The 25,572-nt window shown below is 43.5% G+C and overlaps 1 protein-coding gene across 4 annotated transcripts in view; it reads right to left on the bottom strand.

Moving 5' to 3' along the window:
• The window catches only part of LPP (LIM domain containing preferred translocation partner in lipoma), a 679,775-nt gene extending 658,030 nt beyond the window's left edge, over window positions 1-21,745 (bottom strand). For 2 of the 4 annotated variants that reach the window (XM_079766429.1, XM_079766432.1), the window contains exon 1: window positions 21,556-21,745. The gene's annotated coding sequence lies outside the window, so the exon portion shown is untranslated. Of the gene's footprint in view, window positions 1-21,381; window positions 21,503-21,555 lie in introns of those variants that run through there. The other 2 variants (XM_079766430.1, XM_079766433.1) reach the window with 1 other exon arrangement.
• Between the last annotated feature and the right edge of the window lie 3,827 nt (window positions 21,746-25,572).

Raw genomic sequence — 25,572 nt, 5'->3', positions numbered from 1 at the left:
TTAAATTGCCACTGCAAGTCATATATACTGGCCAGTCGGTAGGTTCGATGGTGGGAGAGATGTATGGTCAGTCACTTAGCCTAAATATATATATATTATTGATTTCAGAGAGGAAGGGAGAAGGAAAAAGAGATAGAAATATTAATGATGACAGAGAATCATTGATCAGCTACTTCCTTCACGCCCCCTACTGGGGATTGAGCCTGCAACCGAGCATTTGCCTGACTGGGAATTGAGCCATAATCTCTTGGTTCATAGGTCGACGCTCAACCACTGAGCCACACTGGCCGAGCCCATTCTATTCCTTTTTTTACCTTCTCTGGGCTTTCAGCTTCACCCAGCATTGTCACTCCCCATTTGAGGGCCTCAGTCTCCTCCTCAGAAAACAAAGAGGCTGGATTGTGGTGATTTTTAAGCCCTGCTTTGCCAGAGTCCCTTCCAAAAAAAGAAAAAGCAGAGGAATGCAAGAAAAGTGGGTCCTGTCCTGTCCCACTTTATCCACAGCCACTTGAGCTTATTCATTCTACATTCTAAATTGTAACAGGCTTCTCTATAAAGAATCCTTCCCCAGCTATTACAAAAATGAGAGTTTTAAAGCCATGGAAATATAATAACTAAATTTTATTCTTATTCAACAAATATTTATAGAGCACCTATTCTGTACCAGGTGCTGTGCTCGGGGATAAGGATACAATGAGAACAAGGCATGCATGGCCCCTGAATTCAGGGAGCTCCTATTCTTGTGAGGGAGACAGACTGTAGAATTACAATGTGGTAAGTGCTAGTAAAATGGAGAGTATTACAGAGACACAATAGAGGAGAAACAAGCCAGCTTTGGGGTAGGGATCTGGGGTGGAAGGGAAGAGGCTGCCAAGTTTTAAGGCTGACTAGAAGCAATCAGTCAGAGGGACCAATGTGGAACCCTGGACTGGATCCTGGAAAAGAAAGAGGACGTTAATGGAAAAACTGATGAAACCCAAACAGAGTCTAGAGTTTAGATGACAGCAATGTACCAATGTCAGTTTCTTAGTTTTTACAAATGAACCATGGTAATATAAGATGTCAAGAATGAGGGAAACTGGGAGAGAGGTGTACGAAAATTCTATGTACAATCTTTACAACTTTTCTGTAATTCTAAAATTATTCTAAAATTAAAAGTTTCTTCAAAAAGATGACCAAAAGAGCACACTCATCTCCAGGATCTTTTCACAATGTTCTGACTCTGTGAGGATAGCACATAATAACAGCAGCTAATATTTAATTGGGCTTATCATGTGCCAGGCTTGGTTCTAAGGGCTAGCTATGTATTAACTCATCTAATCGTCATAACAAGGAGATGGGTAATTTTCTTATTCCCATTTTATGGAGAAAGCAATAGGGGCCTAAAGAGATTGAGTACCAAGCTGAGGTATTAAATGGTAAAGCCAGGATGCAATCTAGCTCCAGAGCCCAGGTTCTTAAGAACTACACGTTTAGATCAAAGCTTTCAAAATGTTTCTGGATTTTTCAGGCAGGTATATGTAACTGGGGAAATCCAAAGGATTAATCACAAAGGCTGAAAGGCATTATGTTTAACACAAAGAAAAAGAAACAAAAGGACTCTCAAAGTAAATTCCTAACTTTTGAAAATCTTTACTGGAGTAGAACCAAACCTCACTGCCAATACCAATGGCCCCTTTGCATGTGGACAGTATCTCTGGGCTGGGCTGTGTCCTGTGCTCTCTGCCACATCACTCCTGAACAGTTGTACCACCAGCCCACATTATGCCCTCTGGTCTGCCCTCTAGCCTAGATGCCTGCTGATATCTTCATCTCTGAATTGTCTGTCCAAGTATATAATGAAAAGAAGCACTAGGGCTGCCTTTTCAAGGTCTTCAAAATAAACTTAAGTTTTCCAATGACTAGTGTTCCCAGGTGCTCAAGAATCCATGCAGAGAACCTAGCAAAATCCTTCTTTCTGATGTATAATGTTCCTCACTGACTGCAGTTCCCACCATGTCAAAGACAAGTCAGAAAGCTTCTCACCTCCAATATGGGGTCCTTAAGGGAAAGACTTGGCCTCATTCATTGAACAATATTTATTCAATAAGGAAACAGTTCTGAAGAACATATAGTCTCCTGGAAAGATGTGCAGCCGGACACTCCCTGTTCTGCACCAACATTCTAGCCATTTTTCTTCAGATGGCTCTGGAGTACACACCCTCCATAGGCAGGGCCAGAAGGGAAAACAGAATCCTCAAGAGATAGGGAGAGGGAGCTATTGGCTGGGGAATGGGAAAGGAAAATTTACAGCAGGAAGAGTGTAAGCAAAGAGATAAGCTTGAGTGGCAGAGGAGATGGAGATATGACCAAAAATTCAAAAGGAGGCTGGGTACGGAAGAACCAATTTTCATCGAATGTCCACTATGCATGGACATGGTGTTTTGCTCATTGCACACTTCCTCATATTGCCAGGCTCAAAGATATGTGGCTGATCAAACAATCCTGATTGAATCCAGCTTATGTTGACTTAGCAAATGTTAACACTCAACATTTTTAGTTGAAAGGTCCCTAAGAGTACATAGCCTACACCTAACATTTCATAAATAGACCAGCTCAAACAGGGGAAAAACTTGTGTCCAGAAAGAGAACCCAGATCTCCCCATTCCTTGCCCATGCTCTTTTCTGCACAGAGATGGATAACAAGGTGGATACTGAAAGAACACAGCCTGGGGTCACAATTCCTATAGTATGGTAGACCAGATGTATAGATTATCCTCCATTTCACCTAGTATGTTCCATCTGTTGATTAGTGCTAAAGAGGAGAAAATTAGTAACACTATTTTAAGTAAAGTAAATAACTTTTCAGGAAGACTATAAAAGGGTATTCTGCCTTACATGAAAAGATTGATACACGTGGATGAGAATGAGTTATTAGAATATGTGAAGGCAGGGAAGGAGGGAGGAAAGGTGGAGAAAATGGTGTGTTATGAAGTAAATGGAAACTAGACCTGCTAGAATCAAGCCATTCACCAAGGAGCCAAGACCTACTCCAAAAAGAGATTGTGATTCACAAGGCAGAGGCCCTGCACCAGACGAGTCAGAATGCCTTACAGAAGTGAGTGCATCAGCAGATGGGCAGTCACTCAGTTGGAACAAGGCCTAAAGCAGAGTTCTGCACCAAAAAGCCTGCCGCTTCTTACCTGTCCAGATTTAGGCTAAAAGGAAAATTGGTCTAAGTTGTATCCATGTGTTAAGGTATCTCAACCCAATCAGTCATGTCAGAATTTCACAGTTGTTTTATTCCCAGTGACTCTTTGGCAATCCTCCAGGCCTCTCTCATACAAACTCTCTCCTCCATGAGGAAAGCCTGCTCTGATTCCACACACTCAACCCCAGGCAGAAGTTTCTATGTCTGAAATCACTTATTTCATCTGCATACCTTTCATACCAATTAGAACTTCCAACGCTGAAATAGTCACTAAGGTGCATGCCTGAGTACCCCTCCGAGGCTGAGATGCTAGTAAACAGGACCCATAGTTCACCCAAAGTACATGGGAACACTAAGCCCAATAAATGTCCTAGGAGGGGGAGGGGAAGTCTATGATCAAATGACTTTGGAAAATAAATCTCTTAGAAGGTCACAATGTGCATTAGTTTACTAAAGGTTCAGAAAAGTTCAATGTTAAAAATACCCATTTAAGATTTGAAGATGGCAGCATAGGTAAACAGCTGTACTCACCGCCTCCCACAACCACATCAAAATTACAACTAAAATACAGAACAACCATTATCTAGAACCACTGGAAAGCTGGGTGAATGGAAGTCCTACAACAAGAGAAGTAAAAAAGAAAGTACACTGAGACTGGTAGGAGGTGCAGAGGTGCAAAATGGGCTGGGCTGGCACCCACGTGTGCTGCTTTTTTAATCGGGAGGGAGATCGTCTCTGCAGAGGCTGCCCAGAGGAGCAAGGGGTCCCAGCTCCACACGAGACCCCCAGCCTAGGGTCCCAGAGCTGGGAAAAGGAGTCCCTACAGGCAGTAAGAACTATGGGCTGTAAAAACCAGTGTAGATTGGGGCTCGGTGACACAGAAGCTGCTGGAGACGCAGCTGTTCCTCTTAAAAGGCCAGCACCATGAACTGAACTTACAATTCCCTGCTTCCTCTGAGCTCCAGCACCAGAGCGAAGCTTTGGGGGACACAGACACATACAGGGAGAAACTGGATTGTCTGGCATCAGGGCAGGAACTCAGGGGCAGCTTTCTCCCAGTCGGAGGTGCTTGCAGGGATCATTGTTCCTATGCGGGATCTCCGGGTCACAGGGCTGACTGGCAGCCATTTCTGTTTGCTCCGCCCTGGTGATTCCCTAAGACCCTGCCTCATCCACTTTACAAACCCCACCCAAGCTGTGTGCAGCAGCTTTGGCAAACAAGCTCCCACTGGATCAGAGAGCCCCACACCTATCAATAATAGGCCCAAGATCTGGCACCAGCACCAGCCTGCCTTGCTGCACAGCTGGGCCTCATCTGGGCACTTCCAAACCCGATACAAAGAGGAGGAATCTGTAGATCTCTCTATAGCTCCTGCTGGGTGGCCCCAGGCAGTGGATGACTTTGCAACTCCCGGGAGACCCAAGAGCCAGTGTATCCAGTGGTCAATGTCAGACACTACCAGATTACAACTCTACACATCCATAAGTGACACTCAAGGGGCAGACTCAGTGAGCACCAAAGCCCTACTAAAGCAAGTCCTGCTCCATAGGGGTGTCTCCTGCACAGCAGCTCTCCCACAGTAGTCACAGCTGGTCCTCACAGCCAATTGGCCTGGAGGTCAATTCCTCCCAGTGACACCAACAGCGATCAACTCTCAACTACAACAAGGCTGTGCTCACAGCCCACAATAGGGTGCACCTAGAGCTCTCAGCTCAGGTAACTGGGGAGGCTGAGCCACTGGGCCCTATAATACACCTACTACACTCTACCAACCTTCACTCTACCAACTCAAGGAGACATAGCAGCTCTACCCAATAGATTGAAACAAACACAGGGAAGCAGCCAAAATGTGGAGACAAAGAAACATGTTACAAATTTTAAAAATGGAAGAAAGCAAACTACTGCATATAGAGTTCAAAACCATGGTTATAAGGTTACTCAAAAATCTTCTAGGAACCTCCAAAAAAAAAAAAAGGAAAAGGACCAGTCAGAAATTAAGCATACACTGACTGAAATAAAGAATAATATACAGGGATTCAATGGTAGAGTAGACAATTCTGAGAATCAAATCAACGATTTGAAATACGAGAAAGCAAAAAACACCCAACCAGAAGAACAAAAAGAAAAGAAAATCCAAAAATATGAAGATAGTATAAGGAGCCTCTGGGGCAACTTAAAGTGTACCAACATATGAATTATGGGGGGGGGGGGGGGGGCAGTGGCAGAAGAAGAGAGAAAGCAAGGTATTGAAAACTTATTTGAAGAAATAATGACAGAAAACTTCCCCTACCTGGTGAAAGAAATTGACTTACAAGTCCAGGAAGCACAGAGAGTCCCAAACAAGAGGAACACAATGGAGACCACAGGAAGACACATCATAATTAAAATGCCAAGGGCTAAAGACAAAGAGAGAATCTTAAAAACAGCAAGAGAAATGCAGTTAGTTACCTACAAGGGAATGCCCATAGGACTGTCAGCTGATTTCTCAACAGAAACTGTGCAGGCCAGAACACAGTGGCAAGAAATATTCAAAGTGATGAATAGCAAGGACCTACAACCAAGATTACTCTACCCAGCAAAGCTATCATTTAAAATTGAAGATCAGATAAAGAGCTTCACAGACAAGAAAAAGCTAAAGGAGTGCATCACCACCAAACCAGAATTATATGAAATGTTGAAGGGTATTCTTTAAGAAGAGGAAGAAGAATAAAAATTTTAAAAAGATAAAAAATATGAACAACAAAATGGCAACAAATAAATACCTATCAACAATTGAATCTAAAAATCAAAATAAATAAGAAATCTAATGAACAGAATAAACTGGTGAATAAAATAGAATCAGAGGCATAGAAATGGAACAGACAGATGATTGTCAGAGTTAAGGGGTGTAGGGGGGCAGGAAGAGATTAAACAAAGTTCTTATATGCATATATGCATTACCGATGGACACAGACAGTAGGGTGACAAAGGCCTGGGGTGGGATGGGAACTGAGTGGAGGGGGGCAATGAGGAAAAAAGAGGGACACCTGTAATAATCTCAACAATAAAGATTTTTTTTAAAGCCCATTTAATTTTGTTTAACTTTAACTTTTCCAAACTTACTTGGCTATAGGACCTTTTTGCCATAGAACATTTCTAACATTTTGGAAAACACTATCTTAAGAATCACAGCATTTAAGGAACTTCAGTGCTCCTACAGTTGCACCTTACCCAATATTGCTATTACTATACCTCTCATACTACCACACTTCTCATACTTGTCCTCCATAAGAGCAAGGATCTTTGTCCAAATCATGATGATATCCCTGGCACTCAGCAAAATACCTTACAAACTTTAGGCCAATAAATGTATTAAATGAATGAATGAATTCAATTATTTCGTATCTTCAGATGAGAGAATAACGATAAATATGTCAGCATGACCTCCTCTATATATCCCTAAGTGTTTAAAAGAATGTCTTACACAAAAAATGTGCTCAATAATTCTTGAAGAATGGAATACAATGCAATGGAACAGGAATTTCTCAGCTATGCCCAAAGCCAAAAACTCCCATAACACTATGAACTCCTGCCTCTTCAATTCCTTCACCCAAGTTGAGTGTCAACCAGAAGAAAATGAAGATGACAAATCAGAAGAGTAAAGCCAAGAGAAAACCAAAGGCCCTTTGGGGCGGTGCTTGCAAACTGATGGCAATAAACAAGACCTGTCTGCATCGTATTTAGACTTAATAAGATAGTTTGCTAAATGTTAATTAAATACTCTGTGGTTGTTACCAACTGTGGTGATTAACTTAATTTTGAATTAAATTAGCAATAAATGCTTAACTGAAGTTCTATTAAATTTTACCCAGCAAGTAAAGAATATGAGGCTCCTAATTGACTTTAAACTAGATAGTTATGACAAGTTAGTTGAATTTTTATTACCTGAGGATAACTACCGTATTAAATCTAAATTGACTATTTTATTTCATAAGAGAAATGTGTCTTCTGTTCTTCCCATTTACCAAAAACGTGTCCAAGAAGGTTCACAGATGAATCAGAATTGTTTTGTTTTCTAGTTCTGTTTTAAAAATAAGTTTATTCATGTATAGTAAGAATGAATAAATGTAAGAGGCAAAGAGGTCTAGGAAGGAGTTCTCTATGAGACTAAAAAACCAGGTAATCGCCCTGGCCGATTTTGCTCAGTGGATAGAACATTGGCCTACAGACTGAAGGGTCCCAGGTTCCATTCTGATCAAGGGCACATGACTGGGTTGCAGGCTCGATCCCCTGTAGGGGGCGTGCAGGAGTCAGCCAATCAATGATTCGCTCTCGTCATCATTGATGTTTCTATCTCTCTCCCTCTCCCTTCCTCTCTGAAATCAATTAAAAAAAAAATATGTTAAAAAAAAAACAAAACAGGTAGTTATTTTTTCTAAATCAGGACTCTGCTTTCTCAATATAGATATGGGTTGGAGATGTTGTTTAGACATCACTGTTCAGAACTTTCCAAGATGTTTCCCATGGTTTAAAAGGCTACTAATACTAAACATTTTAAATCACAGTTACTGTTCAAATAAATGGTTGGCTCTGCTACAAAACAAGCTGTATGACCCTAGGAAATTAACCTCACTCTTCCAGGTCTCAGCTACCACCCATGTTAAATGAGGAGGTTGAACAGGAGATCACTGACTTTATTCATTTTTTCTTTGTAGTATGTATGGCCCCTGGAATAATAGCTAGCACACATAATCAGTGCTCAATAAACATTGACCAAACAAATGAATTAATACATAAATAAAATCTAGGCAACTCAAAGCACTAAACATGTTTAGTCCTTTCATAGCAAGCTTCCCCAGCCTGGACCATTTTTAAATGCTGCCACTTGATAATTCACACAAGGGGAAACAAAACTAAACCATTTCTTGGGAATCATTTTCAGTAATTAAAGAATGTAAATTAAAACTGTAATGGAATAGTATTTCTTACATATTAATTTAGCAAAGACAATTGCAAGTCATAAAGTTAAGTCCTGGTGAAGTCACAGAGAAAAAGTAGACTCACGCATTGCTAATGACTGCAAATTAGAAGTCTTTCTGGAGTATGTATGGCAACTGGTATGAAAAGTAATAGAAATATCTGGTATCTTTGAGCCTACAATTCTCCTTTGAAAGAACTTAAAACTTACTTATCCAGCCAATAAACATTGACTTAAGGTCTACTATTTGTCATACTCTATGGCAAAATATAAGGACAAAGATGTGACTGTATTATCATCTGATGGGTTGACAAAGAGCAAAGAGGACAGAGATAACATTTTTTAGCAGTACCACACGGAAGACACTATGATCCCCTTTTACACATGATGAATTGGAGATTCTGGGAGGTTAAGTAACTGTATACAAATACAAGGTTATTACATGTGTTTAATTATAAAGCACTAACAAGTGGCAGAGCCGTGATTTGAACCTAAACCTGTCTGACCCGCCAAACCATGATGCATTTTCTACTACATTCCTGAGGAAATTATGATACATATTCAGATAACCACATAATACAAAGGATAAAATGATCACCACTGTTTGGGAAAGTAGAAATGCCAAAGAAATAATTGTCCTTAGGAAATAATTAAGAAGGGAGAAAAATGTATTTGTCCCCTCATGTTTATCACTGCATTTTTAACATGTTGAAATCGTATTTAATTATTTTAAAAAATAAAAACTATCCTAGAATCCACATGGGTAATGTTTAAAGCAGGATTTATCAATTTCAAAAAGTATTTAGTTATGTAAAAAATCAATGTAAAACCTGAGCAGCTTTTTCGTAACAATATCAAGTAGAAGGAAACATCGTACACATACAGAAAAGCAGACATGCACTTTTGAGGGGTTGAGATCAGAGAGGGGTATTCAAGTAAAAAAGTGTTTCTTTGTTTGCCTGTTCATTTGTTTTGTGAAGTTGAGTAAATATATTCTAAATAAGTTCTTTCCTGTGGTGTTTTGATAAGAGACTGATTAATGTTTAGAGGAGTGCATTTAGGATTTTTCATTACTAAAGATATTCTTAAAACTAAAGATGTCATTAATTACTTCACTTATAGTATTCATTCATATGTTTACTCAATATATGAAATTAGCATTTATTAAATATGTAAGAACATATCAGGATCCACAGTGAATCTTAAGGATATGAATATGAACAAAAATGAGGGCCTGTCTTGGGGATCTTCCCAGGCTCATAAAAGGAGGAATATGAAATTGTGCTAATAGAAAACTCAAGTTGAAGTCCTGGGCAAGTTACTTAATCTTTCTCAGTCTCACATTCCTGATCAGTAAAACTTGGACAATATTAATCAGTACTCACTGGACTATTGTGAGGATTTACCTGTATGTGTAGGGAAATACATGATCAACTGTAAAGCACTATAAAAATGGCAACTGGCAGAAAGTGCCATGACTGTATTGATGGATTTCACCTTGAGCAGGTCCATGCAGGCTGGCCAAGGCCACATGATCTTATTGGTAAGTGGCACCAAAATAGTGGCTCCACACAATTCCACATGAACTTTAGTTCACCATTATTAGTACCTAATCATCTATTTTTAACACTCTCTGCCTTTTGTCCAATTTTGCTATGGACTTTGCATGTGTCACCTGCTCAGAGTCTGGGGTTACTCTTGTTTAAATGAGAAGAATAGGTGACCTCTATTCTACCTCTGAAATGCCCCCCATAACCATTTCCTCATCCCTAATTCAGCTTTGCTTTATCTCTTGGCTGAGCTACAGCACATCTCACCATCTCCCGTATCCTCCCCTCAATCCATCCAGCATACTATAACCAGTTATTTTCCTAAAGCATAGATCCAATCACCCCACTTCCCTACTTGATGCTCCTTTCATAGTGCAGGCTCAACTCCTCAATGCAGCAATCAAAGCCTTTATCAGTCTAAGTCCCACCCTCATCTCCAACACCTCTCTACTAGGCAGTCGTCCCCAAAAGCACCATGCACTTTCTCTCCTCTGTGTCTCTGCCCATGGTATTTCCTACCTTCTCTTCTTCTGGCCCACCAAATTCCCACTCATCCTTCAAGACTCAATGACAATCTTTTCTTTTTTTTTTTTTTATTTTATTGATTTTTTACAGAGAGGAAGGGAGAGGGAGAGAGAGTTAGAAACATCAATGAGAGAGAAACATCGATCAGCTGCCTCCTGCACACCCCCTACTGGGGATGTGCCCACAACCAAGGTACATGCCCTTGACCAGAATCGAACCTGGGACCCTTGAGTCTGCAGGCCGGCGCTCTATCCATTGAGCCACACCGGTTAGGGCAATGACAATCTTTTCATTTGTGAAGTTTCTTCCAGATTCCTAGTCAGTCACCGTTCAATTAGAGCCAACAGATACTTGCACATATACCTCTTTTATTTTTATGAGTTTATTTGAGCCAAACTGTCATTGCCAGGATGCAAAATGTCAATGAATTGAGAAAATGCTCCAGAGAATGGCAGTTTTATGAATTTTATACATTAGAATCAAAGGAGGAGACGTAAGGAGGGATTACATGAAATTCATTGGTGGTAGATTAAGGAGGCAGGAAAAAAGCAAAGCAGGGAAATCTCTGGGATTGGATAAAGATTAAAATGGAGAGCCCAGCCAGCATGGCTCAATGGTTGAGCATCGACCCATGGACCAGGAGGTCACAGTTCCATTCCTGGTCAGAGCATATGCCCAGGTTGCAGGCTCAATCTCAACTGTGGGGCATGCAGGAGGTAGCCAATCAATGATTCTCTCTCATTATTGATGTTTCTATTTGTCTCTCCCTCTCCTTCTCTGAAATCAATAAAAATATAAAAATAAAATAAAATGGAGAGACACATACGTCTTTTTCATTGGTGGATATAGGATAGCACATACTTTTACAAACTGTATTGATTTAAAAGATCTCCTGAAAGTAGGGATCGCATGCCCCAAACCCAGACTAGATTTCCTCTCAGTCATTCACAAGTACCCATGGCACATGATGTTATATAAATAAGCACAGGATTCTGTCAAATAGATGAACAAATGTATCTTTAGGGTTCTGTCCAGCTGCCATTACTGGAACCCTATTCTCCAAGTAAAGCTGATAGGCTGTGGCCAAGAAGAGAGATTTCCAGGTTGGAAATGAGCAGACTACTGGAAAGCTAACCTAACTTTCACCTTGTTCTAAGAAAAGGTGCTGCTTACCCTCCGGGTCACTGCAGTTTGCCTTTCCCATGAGTCAGGGTACACCCCACCCTCTGTGTGGCAACTCCCTACTGCAGTTCCTAAAAATGATTACTATTCATACCAAACAAGACAGAAGCTTCAGGTGCCTTTGTTTTGTTTTGTTTTGTTTTGTTTTGTTTTTCTTCCTGGGAACTAAACAAATACTATATTCAGTGGAAATTCACCAGGAAGAGTAAGATTATTCTGTGACCTCTTGGCACAGAATTTAGTACCACATTGGGCTATTACAGTTAGAGATCTTTATCAACATAGGCCACTGATGGAAAATAATAGATTCAAAAATCCAGCTAAAGTAACACACATGGACAGAAACTCAATCTTATTTCTTAACTCTTAGTAGCCAGAGCAATTTTAGCTGCCCCAGTGCATCTTGGACTAAACCTTCCTGTCCTTCAGTATCCAACCCATGGCCCAGCACTTCCAACAAGCTTCTGCACATGTTCCAGTGGACTTATCTACTCCAGAAATCCGTCATTTATACTACTCTCATGGCACTTTCTTATATTTTAAACATTATTAACATGTTTTATCAAATCTAATAAACTCTAAGCACCTACAATCTAGACATCCCTTTCAAACATACTCAAAGTTTACCTTTATAAATGTAGTTCATTGAACAAACATTTCTTGAGCGCCTAACATCTCCTCTAACAAAAACAGTATATGTGTGTTGAATCCTTATCTTAGGCCTGGCCCTAAGTATATTACTTACACTTCCTTACTCAATACTCACCTACAAGTAAGGTGACCATATAATTTATCCTCCAAATCATAACAACTCTAAGGATAAAAGGGGACACTGTCAATACTACACCAGGACACAGATAGAAACCAAGAATGTCCTGGGAAAACCAGAAAGAACAGTCCCTCTACTTCTTAAGCAAGTAGTGTTGCTACAGCCATTTTTATAGATAAGGAAAGGAAGGCTAATATTGAGGAGAGGAATCCCTTAACATGCAAATGTGGTTTCCTAAAAATGCCAACAAACTCACAGTACATTCGCTCAGCCATGTTTTCCTAATAGGGAAAGCTCTCTATGTCCTAGAGCCTCTGCAACGTGGGGGCTGAGCTGCTGGTTGATGGCCTGAGTAACTAAGGAATACTGACAATGGCTATGGTAGACAGGTGCCCATACTGGAGGTGGAAGGAGGCCAAAGCACAGTTCTTGAAGGTCAGTAAAATAGCCCTGCCCTGTCCTGACCCTTTGCTTAGGTGCCCAATGAAAGCTTCCCACACAAGTTTCTGAAGAAGACCTAACACCACTCCTCAGAACCAGTTTTCCATTTGAACTACATGGGGTTTTGATGGGAGGCCATGACACAAGCAATTGCTATAGTAGAAGCAAACCCCACAGACTGAAAAACACAACACAAACAAAATCCAAGAGAGTGGAATGGTGCCATTGGGAGAAGGGACACACAGCACAGCTACTCACTGGTGACGGACAATCTCTGCACAGCCAAGAACACCTGTGCGCACACATACCTCATATTCTCAACAGTGGTGCCCTCGTTAATGAGAGGTCTTACAAAGAATTAGTAAATCAGTAAACAAAATCGTGCCTGTGACCACCCCAGGGAGCACAGCTAGGATATGAACTTGGACCTGTCTGGGTTTAGATCCCAGGATATCCACCAGAAGGGAAAGGTGTCATCCCTGTGTGATAGGCACCATGCTGGGCATCAGGAATTGCCACATTATGCACTACATTACCTTTTAAAAAGCATCGTGATGCATATGTCTCTGGTTCTCACAAATACACTGTCATGTACCATATGACCTCTGTGTGAAGGGAACTGAAACTCAAGATTATTCTGGAATCTTGCTTAAGATCACAGGGCTAGTGGGTAGCTCAAACACAGGTCTTTGTTTTTCCTATACCAAAAAAATCCATTGGTGATGATACTGGTAGAGAAAACAGCATAAGCAAATGATAGCATGGTAAAAGTCCAGACCCTCGGGATTCTGGAGTCTCAAAAATGATTCTCAGTTTTCTTCCAAAGTCACAGACACAGGCAGCTAATGGTACAAATTAGAACACAAAAACCAGGGCTGTCCGGGGAAAACCAGAAAGAACAGTACCTCCATCTCTTAAGCAAGTACTGTGCTACAGTCATTTTTATAGACAAGAAAAGGGAGGCTAATATTGAGGAGAAAAATCCCTTAATATCCAAATGTGTTCTCCTAAAAATGCCAACAATGTAAAATAACAACAATGGTTTCTTGCCTGTGCATGGGGCTTGCTGAAGACTTTCACATCCATTTCTCATGCTCACTTACAGAAGAAATGAAGACACAGGACAGGCGCTTTTGAGACAGGAGTCTGATTTTCCCTCTGCCACTTAAGGCAAGGCACCCTGTGGGAAGGCTTCTTCTCCCCTGAATGCCTGCCCTCACTCAGAGGCAAGACTGATCCTGCTGACACATCTCCTGGATTACAGCTGGGAACTGGATAATAAAAAACGATTGTAAAATGTATTCGCCACATAAAAAGTGCTATGAAGGCTATGAAATACTAATGGGTTCTGTGAGATGGGTTGTGATGGGCAGGTTTAAGAGGGAAGGAAAAAAAAACAGGAGGATCGGGTCCTTTACTGGCAAGCAAAAAATACGTAGAAATAAAAGGAGAAAAAGGAGAGTGCCGGGGGTGGGGGTGGGACTGTCACAAGCAAGGAGCCTGGGAGTTATCAAGGAATCAGAAGCTTGGTTCTTACAAACAAGCCACAGGCATAAATGGCAGTAAAAGAAACAAATTCCCAAACCGCACACAAACTCAAACTGAACCATCTTAATCACTTTGTTTTCCAAGTGCAAAAGCACAAGGTTCAAGCCTAGGAACAACGATCTCTTAAGTTTTATCCCCTCCCAAATTCTCCTAGGCAAAGCCCCTGGGTGGGGGTGGGTGGAGAAGGAATGTGTCAGGCCAGGCCCAGCAGGAACAGAATAAAAAACACCTTTGAAAGAGAGCTGGCCACAGCCCAATTCCAGCTCAGCTGTCAAAGATGAGACAGAGCAAGTCTGTCCCTTTCCCTGGAGCCTCAGTTTCCTCTCCACTGCAATAAGGAAGCAGGTCTCTCTGGCCACCATGACCCAGCCTGCACTTCTAAGGCAGGAACTGGCTGCAAGCTTGATTGTTCTCCTACTGCCTACAACCTTTGATCACATAAAACAGTTTTCCCAGCCAAAGCTGATAAGCTTGCAAATAATTAGAAGGACAAGAGTAAGAGCTAGGCTGCCTAATATGATTCTAATAGCAAACAGCTTCCAGAATCCGTTTTTCCCTCTCTGCTCTGCTGAGCTGATACAAGTCCAATATCCCTGCCCTGGAACATTTCAGTGGCCTCCTAAGCAGGCCCCTGCCTGGGTTTTAACTTGCAATCATTCTGTCACCAGAGCTCTCTAAAGCTCAGGGGCAGCAAGGCCCTCCTTTGCTGTAACAGTAACAATAGTCCTCCTGCCCTCCTTAAACTCCTGCCATCATCCTTAGCTACCCTATCAGCCTTCATAATCTAATCCTCAGGGCCATCTTTCACAGTGATCTCCAAGCACACCCTTCTATTCTGCAAGCACCCTTAGGCCTCAGGATTATGCATGTATATCAAGGTCTCTGTTCCTGGAATGTTCTTCCACCCCATTCACCGTATGAACTCCTACTCTCTCTTCAAAACTTTTCCAGGTGGTGGTCACTCCATTCTTAGTGCTCCTATTAGCCCTTTGTTCATCACTCTATTAAGGCCTTACCATGTTCTATTTCAATCTTTCTCTCTCATGCTGGAATCAAAACCCTTGAAAACAGACCCTTGTCTTTGTAAGCCAGTATTCAGCATTTCTGTCTAGCATATGGTGATCACTCAGTACACATGTGTGGAAATGAATACAAAAGGTTGAGCTAGATGAATGGTAGAAGGGGCAAGGAGTCCAGGAATGGCTTCATCGCACAAAGTGGGTTTGGGCTTTGAACTTAATGGATCATAGTTTTACAACAAGCAGAGATAATGGACAGGCCAGAAACTACACGGACTAGGCTGGTGATGAAAGAATATGAAACTATGGCTTTCCAACATAGTTTGGATAAATAATATGATTATGGGCATTGGAAAACAGCATAGGCAAAGGCATGGATAAGAAAACAGAGGAATGTTCAAAGACAGCAGAACCACCTGTCTGTGTGAGAGAAAAGTGAAAGAGCAGTTTCAATTGAAATTTCTCTTAGGATAGCTAGTTTAAAGACTCAACACAGAAATCTTAACCTTGACCCTGACCATGGGACTGCCCAATGTCATCTGTGGCAGGTACAGCATAAGTGAATCTTAATGGAGTCCTGTGCCCACAAGCCCAAACTTTAGGGTCAATAAAAAGTCCCTTCCCCCAACATTGCCATTTATGTTTGCAGAGAACATAATCAATCCCTTTCTCCATCTAACAAATATTTCCAGAGTGCCTAACATGTGCCAGGCACTCATCTGGGCACTTGGAACATGACCATTAACAAAGGTATCCTTGGGATCCTCATGAAACTTATTTTAAAGTGAAGTGGAGACAAAAACAAGCAAACATATAAGGTCAAGTGATGATTCATGCTTATACTGTTTCAATTCATTCATTTCACAAAAAATTACTGAACATCTTCAGAGCACCAGAAATGATAGGAATTCAAAGATGAGAAAATCAAGTAAGTAAACTTTGCTGGATGCCATTCTTGGGGTCTCTCCCCAGAAAATACCTGCATCTGTGAATCTTTAAAATGCAAATGACCCACCTGAGGCAGGTAGGCCACAGGGAAGCATTTGAGTCCTAAACCTGCTTTCCTTGGAAGAAGAGGTCAGCATGACATAGGGAGGGCAGGATCCAACAAGAGCTATTTGGCTCAACCCCAAAGGACATCTAGCATTTTCCAAGGAGATATAGGTCAAAGGCAATGACTGAGGTCACGACATCCATCAAATCCTTATCACCTAAGTACTATAGTTAATACTATTCTATGATATATATGAAAGTTAGAGTAAATCCCAAGAGTTTTCATTACAAAGAAAGTTTGTTTTCTTTTTTTATTTTTTATTTTTTTGCTTTTTATTTATTTTGTATCTATATGAGATGATGAATGCAAACTAAACTTACAGTGGTAATCATTTCACAACATATGTAAGTCAAACCATTATGCGGTACACCTTAAACTTATACTTTATATCTCAATAAAACTGGGGGGGGGGGTGGAACCCTTATCACTACAGCAAAGAGGAAAGGAGGGGAGAGGAGGGGAGGGGAGGGGAGGGCAGGGGAGGGGGGGGAAGAGGAGAGGAGAAGAAAGGAGAGGAGGGGAGGGGAGAGGACAGGAGGGGAGGGGAGAAGAGAGGAGAGGAGAAGAGGGAAGAGAAGACAGGAGAGGATAGAAGAGAGGAGAGGAGAAGAGGGAAGAGGGGAAGAGGAGAAAAAGGGAGGGGAGGGAAGGGGAGGGGAGAGGAGAGGAGAGGGGAGGGATGTAGGAGAGGAGAGGGAAGGGAGGGGAGAAGAGGGGAGGGGGGAGGGGAGGGGAGGGAAGGGGAAGGGAGGAGAGGAGAGGAGAGGAGAGGAGAGGAGAGGAGAGGAGAGGAGAGGAGAGGAGAGGAGAGGAGAGGAGAGGAGGTAATATTGGAGGAGGGGTGCAGATAATTTACTAGAGAGGCTCTGACTTCTCTCCAGTTAGATTTGGGGAGAGAAAACACCCAAAGGGTAGAGGGAATGGTAGCATCTTAAGAGAGGTAATGGTGGAACACTCATGTGGAATTGAGAAGACTGCTCACCCTTGATCATAAACCCTCAATTATGATCCCACCAGCGCTCAATAGATGTATACTGAATTAAATTCCAAGGAAGAACAGTGAAAATCAATGTTGATTTGAATTTTTCATTCTGTGGAGACATAAAAGAGTGGTGACGAGGCTATAGATCAGGCAAAGGTTGGAAACTGGGCCATGTCACTTAGTAGTGGTATAACCTTATTTAACCAGACTCATCATCTCATCTGCAAATGAAACTAAAATCATAAAACCACCTTTAATAAATCGGCATGAGAATTATGTAAGCACATATCAAGCACCGAAATAATTTTTCAAACTTATATTCTTATTACTATTATAGTTAAGAAAGAATGATAGGAAGATTAACATTTTCTAGCCTCAATTCTGTGGCTTAAATGCTTCCAAGCATGAATCCCATTGACACTCTGGCCACCCACTCACCCTATTTGTGGAAAGTCAGAAGAGATGAAGGCCTCAAGGATACAGCTGTGTCCTTTCTCATTTCTGTAACCTGCATTAGGAATGCACTGGCCATTTCCTCCACGCCTCCAGGTGACCTACAGACAACCCACAACATACTTCCATTCCCTCTTCCCTTCCTCTCACCCTCAGGTTCTCTGTCTCACACACACCTTGAAGCCCTAGATTTCCACCTGGATAGGAGCTTCCTCCATACAGCAAACTTTACCTTCCCTTCCTCACCTTGGTTTCTTCCAGCAAGGCACAGCCTTCCAAGCCTTGTTCCAAGAAGAGTCCCCACCCACCAATGCACACACAGAGCTAAGACTCCTAATTACTGCCCAAGGTCAAAGTCTCAGGTTCACTCAACCAATTACTTAAATGTGTTACTATGCTTCCTGCATTACTATCCAAATACCTCTTCCCAGAGATGGTTTCAGAGGTCCTGCCCAGGCTTGTTCTCATGTGAATCTCTAGAGTGCCGGTTAAAGGCCCCTATAGCCTACAAGGTAAAGTTAAATCTACTTAGAAAAAAATAAAAGTTCCCCCTTTTCTCCAATTCCCACAGCCCTCTTCATGCTAGCCATTCAAAATACAGCCTCAAGAATAAACGTTCCCAATCCGCCTCACAGATTGAGGCTTACCTGTCCTTCCTCCACTTGGGCAACTCTTCAGACACCACTCTCTCTGTGCTGGCTTCCCTTAAATGGACCCTCCTCAGTGCAGAGCAGCCAAAACATATCCGGAAAATAGCATGCGCACATGCATGTACACTTGTGGTCTTCAAGGAATCCTGTCCTCCTCATCTTTATACTCCCAGGACCAGCCAGTTCCTGGTTTGCAGTAGGTAGGCTCCTGAATTTGTGTGCTTCCTGCAACTGTTCATCTCCTTTATGTAAAAATAGCCGTCCATGTGTTCCATCCTCTGGTTTTACCATGTCACCTGGCACCTTCTATCCCTCTGTCCATTTTCCATTAAATGCAGCAAATTTCAGGGCTAAAGGGGCTTCCCAGTACATTCCAGTGAGTTACACCTTCCCAGTGAGTTACACTCTGCCCTTGGCCAAAAACCCATCATCATTCCAGCATTTTCAACCATAGTTCTGAAATAAAATCCGATCCAACTATTCCACAATTCTCCCAATAATCCATGTGAGTTCCACATCAGAGTAAAGTCACACATTAACACCAAGAGTCAAAGTTCTGGATTGTCATTTTGAGCACATTTCTAATTAGCTGTGTGACCTTGGGCAAGAGTTACCATGGAGATGACAGTGTCACCGGGTCCAATTCTCAGGGGATTTTTTGAGATGTAAATGGAATATCTGATGGGAAAATTTTTATAAAGTGCCAAGCACTGTACATTCATACAGGGTATGATAACAACTTTTATCAAATCTAAACCATTGACTGTAAGATGTACCATCATCAACTTAGAATGAAAAATTGCTCAACTATGACACATCTGTGATTATAAGACAGCCCAATTTCAGTGATATTAAAATTTGAAAAAAAAATGTACCGTAGAACTGATGAAATACAACTTACTTGTCTCTAAAATACAAGCACTTGCTAGAAAATCTTCATATTTGCCAATGGCCCATAATAGGTTCTCAGTAATATATGTCAAGTAAGTGAGTGAACACCCAATGATAATATTCATAGGCCAAATTAGTGCCTCTCTCTAGAAATGGGCAGCAGAAGGCTTTCCAGTGCCAGTACCGCCCCTCTCAACCATGTCCCAGCCTGCTCAAAACCCTCAAATGATGACTTCAAGTCATATCCGAACTCCCAAGCCTGGCATTTTTAAGGCCCTTCATAATCAAGCCTCTTTTCCCACCAACCACGGGCTGGAACTGACTACCTGCCCCAGAGTGATGACCTTGCCACCAGAATATGTCCCTCCAAGGGTACTAATCAGTCCCAGCCATAGTAACAAGCTCAGCAGCTCAGTTTCTCCTCCCTCCACCCATCCCCAAAGCCAACTCTAGGCTGGTCAGCTGCTCACAGGGAGCATGATCCTGCGGGACTGCCTAACCCAAAGGTCCCAGGCCTACACCCTACCATTCAAGCAGCTAACCCCAACTACTTCTCTTCCGTCTAGAGTGTACATTCCAGACTGTAAAGGCCTGGGCATTGGAGTTGAGGGCCAGCCCTACAAAGATTCAATGCAAGACACACTTCCTGTTAACAGTCCCCAGGTCTAGCAGGAACCCTGGAAGGAGAAATGCTGGTCATGGAGTAGAGTGAACCCTATTGGAAATTTTGCCCCACCCCCACCCCATCATCCACCACTATTCACTGTAGCACCCATCTTCTCTGGCCCTTCATTTTTATTTCCCCATCTGTAAGAGTGAGGGAGGGTGAGGATTAAGAAGGGGAAAAGGGAGTTGGTAGCTTCCCTTCACTCCACTTAAAGGCTTTCTTAAAATGCACAAGTTCTGAGAGAGGTAAGCCATTAAGTCACTAACACCTTAGTAAGAACAAGTTTTACTGGAAGGCAAGCAATTTAGAAAAGGGGGAGAGGGTAGAAGGAGAAAGAGGATTGGAGATAAAGTTAAGTGAGTCTGGTATTAGAAAAGTAACTCAGAGATGACCCTGAATTTTTGCAGTTTGTGTTGAGGGCTGGAAGGGAAGCCCCAGAGATCTTTCTGGTCTCCATAGCACCCCAAAGTCCCAAAGACATTGCTCTGTCAGAATACCTGGGCACAAGTCCACTGATTAACCCATCTCCTGTACTCTCCCTCCAGCCCCATGCCCTCAACACAGTAACATTAACAGTTTCATCTCTACTCTCCACATTTTATTTAGTATTCTCTGGTCTACAGCCCACCCCCACCCCCACCCCCAACACCCCACCAGCCCCAGCCCCACACCCCACCCCACCCCCACTCCTGCGCAAATGGCTTCCCTCCATGTCACTGGCTAGCTTCAGAACACTCCCATCCTTCAAAAACCCCTGATCAAAGGGCCATCACTGTCCGCTCTCCAAGGACCAGGAAATCAAACTCCTTTTCCTGAGCCCCTTAAATCGTTATCCACGCCTTTCCCCCCCGCACTCAGCACTTTCTGTCTAGGGTCAGGTTTGGCTCCTCGGTGGTCTGAGTGCTCTCTGAGGGCAAGAACTGGGCCTTATCGGCCTCTCCGACCTAAAAACCTACCAATGCCCCTGGCACACAGTGGGCGCTGGAGAAATGCTAGAGAACGGAAATTAGGAATTGGGAGCCTTTTAATTTCATTACAGTTCAGCCTTTAGTGACTAACTACTGGGGAGGCCCTCCTTCTCTCTGGACCTCAATTGCCCCAACTGTAAAATGGGAGCTTGGATAACTGGATTCCTAGGCCCCTTCCACGGTGACAACTGGGATTCCGCGAAAGCTCTAAGCAGCTGGGTGTGGCCCCGCCCCCTGGGCGCCCAGAAAGGCCCAGGCTGGGGTCACACAGGGAAGGGCTCCAACCCGCCCAGACCGCCATCAGAGCTTCCCGAAAACTCGGGGTCTCCCTTCAATGGCGTGTACCCCGTGATTGCACCGCGGCTGGCACTTCCGCACCGCGGGCCCTTCGGCCGGGGCAGGGCGCACACTCCACACCCTGCGCCCGCGCTGCTGCCACCCCAGAGGCGCTCGCGCCCGGGGAGGCTGGGGGTTCCCGAGGCACCCGCGGGCGGAAGGTGGCGGGGGGGAAGGAAGGAGGGTTTGCAACAATACCTCTGGGAGGAGGCAGCCGGGGCAGCGGCGGTGGCGGCGGCGGCTGGAGGCGGAGGCTAAGGCGTAGGAGGAGGTGCCCAGGCACTCCCCCTCCCATTGTCCCCAGCCCCGGACAGGCCCGGCCCCGCGCCCCGCAGCGTGTCCCGCGCCCCGGACCGTGCAACCAGCCCTTACCTTGCAGCGCCCGGCTGTCCCCCTGCTCGCTAAAGCTACTTATCCCGGGAAAGCTCGCGCGGGGCCCGGGAGCGAACCCACAGACAAAAAGTGAAACTTCGGCAGGGCTGGAGCGACTGCTGGTTGGTGCCTTTCCCCCTCCTTCCTTCCCACCGTCCCCACCCCCCTCCCCTCGGTCTCCCGTGCGGTGCCCTGAGAGCTGGAAGCTGACGTCAGGGGCCTGAATTCCTGACTTTGCCTGCACGCATTTGTCCATGTAAGGTATGGGAAGGCGGGTGCCCGGGAGCCGCGCGGCGCTGCCTGCTGGGGGAGGGGGCGCCCGCGGCGGGCAGGGGCTGTGCCAAAAGGTGGGCGCACAGCGGACATTTTTATTTCCTGGAAATGAGAGGAGGGGACCTAGGGGTGCAGGGAGCTCGCAGAGGAGGAAGAGAAAGGAGGTGTGGAGGCTTTGCCTGCACTGGAGGAAGAGGAAGAAGATGTAGAAGGAGGAAGCGGCCGAGTCGAGGGGCTGTTTGAGAAATGGGAGAACCTGCCTCTGCCCTTAAAGGCGCCAACTTAGGGCGCTGAGTCTGAGCAGCAGAGATCCTGCTCTGGAAACCCCTTCCGAGATCTGGGTCCTGAGCCTCTCCCTGGATGCCCAACAGATTCCTAATGTACTGGAGGTCGGAGCTGGCTAAGACCAACTTCCAATCCGTCCACTTCCCGCAGGAGAAAACCGACGCTCTCCGAAGAGAAATGACTTGTACAGGGTCATACACGCCACCGACCCAGGCGCGGGACCTGGGTGTTCAGACTCACAATCCCAGTCCCCTCCGCCAGCCAGAGCCCTGACTCCCTCCTTCCCACAGAGCCGAGAACCAGGTTAGATGTCAGCGGGCCACGCAGACCACCCAGTGAAGAGAATTCCAACTTCCTGGAAGGTCTGATTGACAACCCTGAAGGACAATGACGTTGCTTCGGGGCCACTTCCTCTGCCCTAGGCTCAAATAAACGAACACCTGGAGTTTAACGTTTATTTTTCCGCCTGGTCCTGAAGCCCAGAAACTTTTATCTGCGCTTATACCTCCAAAAAGAAATCAGCGAACTGGGTGAACTGGTTTGAATAAAGGCAAGCCTGTTCTTGGAAAGTTAGAGTTGAATTTTTCCCCTCTGACATTTGTAAATGTGAGCACTCATGAAAACCACCATTTACTATGCCGAGGGGTTATAATGTGCAGCAGCCATTGCCTGGAAGGTGGTCCAAGGCTGGGGACTTTGTTTCCTTGTATTTCTATCCTATTGATAGCTACAATAATAACCCCTCACTTCAGCACATCATTAAAGCAGTTTATCAGAGCTTCATGTTAGATAGGACAGAGCATAGTCCCCCTTTTACATTTGAGGGGAAAAGGTAAAGCGACTTGCCAGACACAAAAGCGCCTAAACTCACCTCCACCCATTCAAGTCGCCTGACTAATCCCAGGATGTTTCCATCCAAACAGGATGCCCTGACCTCCAGCAGGACTTAATTCCCATTCGTGAATGTTGAGAGTACACTGAGTTGCCTATACATGAAACTTACAAAACTTGCTTCTAATGGGATTTGGTGTAATTTTTTGACCAAGAATTAAAGAAATAAATGTAGAAACTTACATTATTGCACTTAATGTTTATTTAACGCTTTCCTTATGCAAACTCTTTGAATTCCTGGGTTCAAATTGCCTTAGCAGAGAGATAAGGTCAAGAGTATCTAGTCCATGCAATAATGGAATAGTTTTCTCTTTGCAACTATCATAGTTTGAAATAGAAAAAAAAATGAACTCTTAAAAGGGGATTTTGTTATGGGGCTCTAAAAAGATCATAACTTATTCCAACACAATTCTACCTTCAACATTTCAGCAAACCCATATTCTAAGGCTATTGTTTAGTATGAAAAACACCTGATATCACACAAAGTAAGAGTGGATTTACCCAAAGCTCATCGGATATAACAGGACTTGACCAGCATATCTTTTAATTTCCCCCATTAACCCAGTTATAAAGAATAATAGGGTTCTAATGAGGATTAATAAGATTTAATAAGGTATAATTAGAGGCATTCATTTCCTCCATCATACACATTATAAGAGTGCTGTGTTGGATCCAGAAATGCTACTAATTATGTAAAACTGTTATATGGCTGTGTTGGGGAAGATCACTATGTTTCTCCTCCTGAAATATTTATGAATTGCCCAGGTGGGCATGGTTTTAGCATAAGCATTATATAAATTTAATCACACAAAAAATGATTTCAACTCATGAGGCACTCACCAGGAGTATAAGAGGTAAAGTCATAAATTGGATGCTTGGCAAACTACATGCAGGGTTGTCATCAATGCAAGCTCAAATCAAAAGGCTCATTGTCATTTGCTGATCTGGTTTAATAGGGATGCTGATCACTTTTCTCAGCATCCCTATTAAAACCTGCTGTGTGCAGGGGCTTGGGAAAGAAGGGAAGGGTGTGTAAACTTGCAGACTCAATGCTAGAGAAATACAGATTTAAAAATTGGAAGACTAAAAGAAGAACAGAATTTCAGGTGGGGCAGAGGTTATATGATCCGAGGATTATACAATGGTAGCCTTATGGCCTACAGAAGCATTCTGATTGGTACAGTGATGGCACACAAAACTTTGAGGAAGGCCTAGCTGTGGTCCCACCATTCCCTTGCATCCATTATAGCCCCTTACCCAAAAGCCCTTGTGTAGCTCAAGTCAATCTTTTCTTTGTGCCTCTGATATGCCGGACAATATTATAAAGATTTTTCATATGCTTTTCATTTAATTGTCGCAAAGCCCTTCTGAGGTTGCCATTATCATTTTCTCTATTTTGTCCATGAGGAAAGTAAAGCCCAGAGAGGTTAAATAGCTTGCTCTTATGACAGAGCTAGTAAATGGGTAAGCTGAGATTCCCCCTGAACCCAGGCAGCCTGGCACTTTGCTCACTCTCTGCTGAGTGACCATCTGGTCTCAGTTGGAACACTCTGATGTGCAGAACTCATAATAATCTCCAACAGCTGACCAAGAGGAAAAGATATGAAGAGGCTACTGGAGAAATAATGACTAGGGGAGGCATGGAAGATAAACACCAGCATGATGTTGCCTCTTCATGCTTAACACCCATCATGCCAAACTCCTTAATGTGGTTTGCACAGCCCTTCAGATATTTCTGCCAGTCTTTTACATCCCACTCACCCTCCAGCCAAATGAAGTTCTAGTGGTTTCCCAAACACATTTTACCTGTTCATGCTTATCTGCCTTTACACAGGTTCTTCTTTCTCCCAGGAGCCCTCTTCCTTCTCTCTCCACCAGGCAACCCTTATCTAACTTCTTCAGATTCCCCTTAAATAATGCTTCCTTTGAGAGGCCTTCTAGTCCCTACCTACACCTCCAGTGGACAGATTACCCCTACAGAATGCTACCATTACTCTGTTTACCTCAATCCATATGACTCTGACTAGTGTCATTGGTTATTTTGTCTTTCTCTGCTACTGGACTGAGAATCTAATTTATCTCTTAGTCCTTAACACAGGGCTTGCCTTGATCATTGCAGGCATTCAATTGTTTCTCCTCCTCCTCCTCCATCTCCCCGTCCTCACCATCCTCCTCCTCTTCCTCCTCTACTCCTCCTCTTCCTCCTCCATTTTTTAAAATCTTTATTGTTGAAAGTGTTACATATGTCTTTTCCTTTTTCTCCTCCTTGTCTCCCCCTCCTCCTTCTCCCCCTCCACCTCCTCCTCCTCCTCTCCCTTCTCCTCCTTCTTCTTTAATTCCTCCTCTCCTCCTCCTCCTCCTCCTCCTCTCCCTTCTCCTTCTTTTTTAATTCCTCCTCTCCTCCTCCTCCCCCTCCTCCTCCTCCTCCTCCTCCTCCCCCTCCTCCTCCATCTCTTTCTCCTCCTCCTCCATTTTTTAAAATCTTTATTGTTGAAAGTATTACGTATGTCTTCTTCTCCTTTTTCTCCTCCTTTCCTCCCCCTTCTCCTTCTCCCCCTCCACCTCCTC

Source organism: Cnephaeus nilssonii (assembly GCF_951640355.1).
Source record: "Cnephaeus nilssonii genome assembly, chromosome: 3".
Lineage (NCBI taxonomy): Eukaryota > Metazoa > Chordata > Mammalia > Chiroptera > Vespertilionidae > Cnephaeus > Cnephaeus nilssonii.
Note: the sequence above shows the minus strand (reverse complement) of the source record. Positions and strands in the feature narration are given on the sequence as shown.